This window comes from Eriocheir sinensis, unplaced genomic scaffold (assembly GCF_024679095.1).
Source record: "Eriocheir sinensis breed Jianghai 21 unplaced genomic scaffold, ASM2467909v1 Scaffold3, whole genome shotgun sequence".
Lineage (NCBI taxonomy): Eukaryota > Metazoa > Arthropoda > Malacostraca > Decapoda > Varunidae > Eriocheir > Eriocheir sinensis.
Genome location: NW_026111609.1, coordinates 1,081,070 through 1,089,401, shown reverse-complemented (window position 1 = coordinate 1,089,401; position 8,332 = coordinate 1,081,070). Strand labels below are relative to the sequence as shown.

Here is an 8,332-nt window from a genome sequence, read left to right as displayed (position 1 = left end):
TCACACAAGTGTCTATATCCCACCCCAAAACAAAATCCTTTTTATACGCGATAATTCTCCCACGTCATACCCGGCATCCGCGCGGGGGGCGGAGAAAGAAGGCGTGGGGCGTGGCTTTGCCCGAATTGGGGCACTTCTCCTTCTTCCCCCACCTCCTCCTCCAAACAGTTGCTTCCTTGCCTTATTATTGCGTATAAATGAGGGATCTAAGTTTGTGCTGTGGAAAAGCATTTTAATAAATGGTATATCATCAGCTTTGAAGCCTAATTTGCTGTTGACGTCACTTAAGGTTTGCAATATATCAATGACGTTAAAATTATTAATGGGGCTCAAAAGATTTCCGTTTGTATCCCATGTAATTCCTGGAGTATGTTTCATGAGAGCTAAGAAAGCTTTGGCATAATCCCTTTGAGCTGCTTTCATTCTAACATCAATCTTGTTATCTATGGCAGGTTTCGAATCGATAGTATTGGTGGGGAACGTCGTGCGAGGACCTATGGCCGCTATAGATGGCGGGTGGTTGTTTGGGGTTAATACATCTTGCAGCGCGCGTCTCTTTATATTTTTTAATGCAGTTGACGCCTTGACCGTCGAACCCGACAACGGTTTCCGCACTCTCTTTTCTTTTTTTCCTCGTCCGTCTTTCTGTTTCGTTTTATGTTACGGCTCCCCGTAGAAGACTTGAGTAAAAATTGTTCTGCTGTTGATTTCGGGATGAGACAATATTCCTTCATTTTGTTAAAAGACCAGTTATGACACTAGCTGCCAGAGGTAACAGCACAGAGAGTATAGCGCCGCCCCGCTGTGTTCTCAGTAGTTTTTTTTTTTTTTTAGTGTACTTACCCCCTTGTTGGCGAGTTTCCTTATGTGTTTTTTATATTTGTTCAGGGATTTCACAATCTTTGTATTTCGCGTAAGATTAGTTTTTAGGAAATTTAGAAACACTTCTGACAAGCAATCTATATGTTTCTTGTTCAACACTGCAAATACTTTTTTTCCGCTTGTCGGGGGAGAGTTTAGCCAACAACAAAACAAGATCCTTGTGAACAAAGGCGAGGGGAGGTGCTTTTTTTTTTCTTCTTGTTGGTGAATTCGAGGTCATTAGGAAATATCTTGAGCGTCTATCCAACAGTCTTGACTAGGATCATAACCCAACCAAGATACAAAAAAAATGTTTGCGACCGTTCACCACTCTCGATTTTTTATGATGATGGGGAAAACGTCCGGTAGCTGAACTTTGATAAGCTCCTCTTTGTAAAACAAGCCTTGGATGGGTTGATTGGATAAATCTTGCAAGGTATAACCCAATGGGGATTGTCGATAATCCACGCTTGCAATTTTAAATATTTCTTCTGTGTTTTGGATATGAAAGCCTCGGTTAAATTTAGAAGCTTTATCCGCGCCCACGAGTCGAACGTAGTCCCCGATGTTCAGCACACGACTGGCTTTACCTTGACGCTTTTCTCTGTTTTTATAATTATTCATTTTCTTAAACTGACGAATGATTCCTCGCGGGTCCTTCATGGCATGTACTTCGGCTGGGTTTTTTCCTAGACGTGCGTGAGGCGTCCGGTTATAGCTCTCGAGTACCTTCTGCAAGATGGAAATATACTCGAGTTTATTGTGAGCTGTCATATACCTATATATTCGACCTTTATATCAATGATTGCTTTTAGCGCGAGCTCTGTCACCGTTACAGCCACTCGCGTGAGCTCCTTTGTCTGAAACCCAGCCCGGTGGGGGAGGGAATCTCCATGCCATTCTCGGGGGTGGGGAGGGTGAGGATAAAGGCAACCGTGGAGATGATGTTGACGCTGCTGGTAGCTGGCGCGATGGGGAGACATTGGTTTCTCTCCTCTTTCTTTTGTTTGATCGATTAACGTTCTCTACGTTGTATTTCCTATATCTTTTTCTCCATAGATTACACGCCACTGGTCTAGTTCCGTGACTATACACACCCTCATCACCACTTTCACTTAAAGTATCCCCGACAACATTATGAGTAGTACTAGCAGTAGTGGCAGTAGTGGCGCGGCTAGTAGAAGCAGTTTGAGATGTCCTCCGCATTTGACGCAGATTCTCAGGTAAATCAGGGTGGCCATAAGCTCTCGTAAAAACACGAGAAGGATTACCCGGCATGCTGTCATCAGAGAGCAGATGCACTCTTTTGTTGTCTAATGCGCTTAAAGTCGCCTTCTCAATGGAGGTACACTGTAAAAATTGGAGGGTATTGAAAGGGTATAACTAGTTGTGTATGGTATAATTTTCAGTGAAATACCCCTAACTTCAACAATACCCTTCTTAACCACGAGGAAGGGTATTTAAAATCAATAATAGACCCTCTATGAGACATAGCAATAAATATGTGTGGAGGCTTTTTTATTTTAGGCTATGAATTTCAATGTTACTCTTTATTAAATCTCAGCATTTGTACACTGAGTATATACTGTGACAAAAGACACGATAAAAACGCATTGTTTTCGAGATATCGATATATTTGAGAAGAGACATTATCATGCGCTGCAGTACTTGGCAGGAGCTGCATGCATAATTGCCAAAGGTCGCTTGAACAGTCCATCGCCCCGGTCGCAGAGCTAGAAGCGCGGGAAGCCAGTGCCACCACCCATCAGTGCTAGTGTCGGAGTGTTGTGGAGTGCCTCATCATTATTTTCGTTTTACAAGCCTACTGACACAGGATTTCATCAATATCAACTATACCAGGTAAGGATAACTGCTTGTGCTTGTCTACATAAACGTAAGAGGAAGGTCCCTGGGTAAAGGAGTTAGAGAAAGGACAGGTTAATTTGTGCAGTATACAGAAGTCAGGAGGAATTCAAGTGATGAGCTGTGAGGGGGAAAGGAAAAAGGGAGTTATCATTATTATATGTTGTGTGTTTGAGAGAGAGAGAGAGAGAGAGAGAGAGAGAGAGAGAGAGAGTGTGTGTGTGTGGCAGCCTGGCTGGTCCGTTACGGGTTTAGTACCAGTACGACTCTCATGGAGGCGTCCTCTAGCCTACCTCTACGGGGCAGTCTCTGCTCAGGTAAGAGTACTTCTTTAAACTGCTAGCAGTACTATTATGTCCCACTGCAGCACCATGAGCGTACTGGGTCTTTTTTTCGGCTCAAAACTTTTGGTGGTGGCCAGCCCACTTGGAGAAAGGTCCGGGGGAAAGGGGTAGGGAACTTCAGTAGTGTTGCCACCTGTCCCTTAAAATACGGAACCGTTCCGTATTGAAGCGTGAAATGCTGCGTTCCTTATTGAACCAATACGGAACGCCATTTGTTCCGTATTTGCCTGTATGAATAGTCAAGCAAATTAAATAAATTAATAAGTCATCGTGACCAAATATTAAAACAAATACATAACCAGTTCACAAAAATATATGAGTTTGTTAGGGGTTTGTCGCGCCACCCGCGGCCCGTGCGTTACGGGAACAGTACACGTAATATCTCGCACCGCCTCCACGGTCCATCATCAACAGCATAAGTAATGGCTATATTTATGATCCATTCATATTCCAGGTAGTTACTGTTTTCTCCAAATGAGTTTTCTTTTTTTCTTTAATTAAGGGAAATATATTTTTCAGTGTCTCATTCTTTAGAATTTATACAAACATGTAGTTTCAAAAATATATTACTGATAACTTGACTCATGAACGTATTTTCCAATATATCCTCACATTTAGTCAAGATATCCTTGAATTCCTCCTAATACAGGGTTCTTATGGAAGAGCTTATCTTCAAGCCTTGTCAATATGATTGACTTTCTACCCGCCATCACTGTTCCAACCTCAGATAATGCGTTCCGTATTTTTAGGAGGTGGAGGTGGCAACCCTATGGGAAGGGACAGGTTAATAACCTCTTCAGCACGGTGACGCAGTATACGCGTCATTTGGTCTCTCGTAGCATATCCGAGTGACGCGCATACTGCGTCATGGTCGCTTGAGTCAGTGTGTGTTTCATTTCTTCCCGGATATGGCACGAGACTTTCAAAATGTTGCTCGGATATGCTACGGTGTTTTATGTACCTCCCAATATTATTCTTATGTCAGAGTATGAAGTAATTTCATGCACTCATATTGGATCTTAGCGGACAGTTACTACCACTGGTAGTCAAATACCCTTTGTTTCTACCATGAAATAACACAAATAAAGTGAGGGAAAATATGTTACTTGCGAGTGTAGAAACCTCTCGCCCACCGAGTTGCCGGCACGCTTGATCACCTTATCATGTTGCCCCGCCCCGCCCCTCTCTGCACCTCTCATCTGTTTCTGCTCCACTGAGCTAAGACCACTACTTTTGTTCATAATTTGATATGAGATAAAGTCACATCTGTAAGTAATGCTTTTATTTTATTTTCTCGTAGTCTGTCCCTGATAGATGTAGATGAAAAAACGCAGAAAACGTGTCAAGCCAGTTTATGGTCAACTAATTTCTCTCTCTCTCTCTCTCTCTCTCTCTCTCTCTCTCTCTCTCTCTCTCTCTCTCTCTCTCTCTCTCTCTCTCTCTCTAAGTCAACTCTACAGTCACCGTAGAGATACGAGGCAGGCGTATTGTGTGTGTGTGTGTGTGTGTGTGTGTGTGTGTGTGTGTGTGTAATTCACCTTTTGGTCTGCTGCAGGTCTCTCTCGAGACAGCCAGCCATTCCCCTACGGAAGCGAGCCAGGGTCTCATTGTACCGATTTTGGGGGAGGGCTGAGACCACTCACACACAACACACCGCGACAACGAGGTCACAACTCCTTGTCTGACGTCGCGTACCTACTCACTGCTAGGTGAACAGGGGCTGCACGTGAAAGAAGATAAATCCAAATTATCTTCACCTGGTTGTGAATCAGGCGCGCTACCAATTACACCACCGGGCCGTGTGTGTGTGTGTGTGTGCGTGTGTGTGTGTGTGTGTGTGTGTGTGTGTGTGTGTGTGTGTGTGTGTGTGTGTGTGTGTGTGTGTGCGTGCGTGTGTGTGCGTGCGCGTGTGTGCGTGCGGGTGTGCGTGTGCGATTGTATACTAAATGGAAAAAAAGTAAATAAATGAGTAACTACCACTGTTACGTCTCTCTCTCTCTCTCTCTCTCTCTCTCTCTCTCTGAATTACGAAAAGAATGATAAATGAAGGACACAACAATAGCACAACAGGCAATTTTATTTATAGAAAACGATGTCTCGCGCGTAATCTCTTTTTCTATTGTGTCCGAGTCAGGGTTGCCAACTGGCAGTTTTCATTACCAGATTTACCACAATCTGGTAATAAAAAACGAGTTTGGTAATGAATTACTGTGTTTTGGCAATCTGGTAATGGGAGTGTAAAAATTTGGTAATAAGTGAATATGTAAAGAAATAGGAATAAAAATTATATATATATATATATATATATATATATATATATATATATATATATATATATATATATATATATATATATATAGAGAGAGAGAGAGAGAGAGAGAGAGAGAGAGAGAGAGAGAGAGAGAGAGAGAGAGAGGCGCTAGACACGTTCAGTTCCAGTATGGGACGGGGCTCTTACAGGCCCACGGACAACACGCCTAACAGCGAGCCAGTCTTCATCCTGCCATCGTATGTGGTGCTTGTGATTTAGGTTTTGGAAGTATAACATTGGTGATACGACATGTCTAAATGGAAAGGCACGTATGACTCTACAAGAGTGTAACTTGTATGTACATTGGATTTATAATTAGCAATAATTAAAATGTTTGGTAATGAAATGACGAATCTGGTAATAACTGGAGTCGAACTTGGTAATGCCTGTCGTACAAGAGTTGGCAACCCTGGTCCGACTCCGAGTCAGTCACGTGGCAACACTTGGTGAGAGATGTGTGATCCATCACCACATACATCCCGCTCTGCACCCTCTTCACCCCACAAAACTTCTTCACCACCACCCTCTCCACATCCACACCACACACCATCCCGCCATACACACCACCGCTCATCTTCACCCCTATCTGCTAATTTTGTTTCTCAGCCTCCTTCACTCCCACAATCACCCATCGTTGCTTACCACTCACTCTCACCACCACCAGCACCACCTTCTCCTTCACATTCAGCCCCTCCTCCATCTCCCACGCCCCTTCATCCGTCACCATCACCCTCACCTTCTCCTTCACATTCAGCCCCTCCTCCATCTCCCGCGCCCCTTCATCCGTCACCATCACCCTCACCCTCACCACCACCTTCTCCTTCACATTCAGCCCCTCCTACATCTCCTGCGCCCCTTCATCCGTCACCATCACCCTCACCCTCACCACCACCTTTTCCTTCACATTCAGCCCCTCCTCCATCTCCCGCGCCCCTTCATCCGTCACCATCACCCTCACCACCACCTTCTCCTTCACATTCAGCCCCTCCTCCATCTCCCGCGCCCCTTCATCCGTCACCACCACCTTCTCCTTCACATTCAGCCCCTCCTCCATCTCCCGCGCCCCTTCATCCGTCACCCTCACCCTCACCACCACCACCACCACCTCCTTCACCACCACCAGCTGCCGAGAACTCTTTCTCAAGTGTGTCAACACTTATACTTTATCAATCAGAGGAGGAGGAAGAATACCAACTTCCATCGCCGCCACCCTCCGATGAAAATTAGTGAGTGAAATATAAATTGCATTTTATTTTAGACTGAATATTGGTGTAAGGCACAATGGAATTATTCTCGATATTCAGATACATACTCTGTTATGATTATGTTTCGTTTTGTGATTGACCGTGGAGTTTTTAAAGTTTGCCGCGCGCGCTGAAATCCCGGATATGAGCTGTGAGGGGGGAAGGAGAAAAAGAAGAGAGAATTATTATCATTGTATGCTGAGAGAGAGAGAGAGAGAGAGAGAGAGAGAGAGAGAGAGAGAGAGAGAGAGAGAGAGAGAGAGAGAGTATGAGGCAGGTCCGTTACACGTTCAGTACCAGTCAGGGGCAACTCAACTTTGATGACAGCCTCGACCGGACTATCAGTGAGCATTTAGTCTCTGCTCTGCTCTGTTTCACTACACTCGTCTATTGCTATTATAGTGTTATGGTCAGTTCATTATTATATGCTGTGTGTATGAGAGAGAGAGAGAGAGAGAGAGAGAGAGAGAGAGAGAGAGAGAGAGAGAGAGAGAGAGAGAGAGAGAGAGAGAGAGAGAGGGGTCAGGAGGTCAATTGTTTTTACTACGAAGCGGAGGTGGCTCAAGGTCAGGTTGGTGTGTGTGTGTGTGTGTGTGTGTGTGTGTGTGTGTAATCCACCTCATGGTCTACTGTTCATACCAGCCAGACGTTCCCCTACAGAAAGACCACAGTTCATCTTTCCGATTTGGGGGAAGGCCTGAGACCACTCACACACAGCACACAGGGAAAGCAAGGTCACAACTCCTTGACTGACATTTCGTACCTACTCACTGCTAGATAAACGGGGGCTACACGTGAAAGGACACACACACACACACACAAACACACACACACACACACACACACACACACACACACACACACACACACACACACACACACACATACACACAGTCGGTAGAACGCCTGACTCTTATTCACGTGGTCTCGAGTTCTAGCCTCCTTGGACATCAGCACATTTTTCTGGTTGATACCGGAGTATTACTCTCCCTCCTTGAGCAAGGGGGAGGGGGTGTGTTGTCTGTGGGTCTCAGCGTTACCCGAAAATGGGAAATAACGAGCTCCAAGCTCACTCGGTAAGGGTAAAGCAGCTGGCGACCGCAAGTCCATCGCGTGATCAAGACCATGGGTGAATTGCACACACACACACACACACACACACACACACACACACACACAGCTTGCTGTAGCTTGTTATTAGAATTTAGAAACACAATATTCATATGTGACTGTATTACAGAAGTAATGGTGTCGGTGTCGACCTGGGGCACTGCTGAAGTTAGTGACTGGCTAACAAGAATAGGACTACACAACTATGTTCAAGTTTTTATAGGTAAGGCCTTGATATTTGAATTTTAGAAAAATAAATAGAAAACATTCCTAAATATTAGAAGAAATCACTGCTGCTGAAGTTGTTGGAACTTAATATAGTAGTAAAGGAATCTGGAACTTACCCATCATCACTAAAATTTATGTGATATGCACTAAGTAAAAATACAGCTATCAAAGCAATTATACAAATCTCAAGACCTCTATTGTGTCAAGAAACCCAAAGTAATTATTTTTATTCGCAGGGAATTTTATCATTTCTAAGATTTTTTTCATATTTGGAAGTCGTGGTCATGCTTGTTATTAACTCTCCTTATTTCAGGTCTGTAGAGGAGCATAATGCCTAAAGTCAAAGCCCATCCACTTCCTTGTCCATTTTG

The 8,332-nt window shown here is 44.2% G+C and overlaps 1 long non-coding RNA gene across 1 annotated transcript in view; it reads left to right on the top strand.

The window, feature by feature from the left end:
- Positions 1 to 2,603: 2,603 nt before the first annotated feature.
- LOC126991531 (uncharacterized) overlaps positions 2,604 to 8,332 on the top strand; it is an 8,662-nt gene continuing 2,933 nt past the window's right edge. Inside the window, exons 1-2 of the long non-coding RNA XR_007745629.1 lie at positions 2,604 to 2,721; positions 7,864 to 7,956. This is a non-coding gene — a long non-coding RNA (uncharacterized LOC126991531). The remainder of the gene's footprint in view (positions 2,722 to 7,863; positions 7,957 to 8,332) is intronic.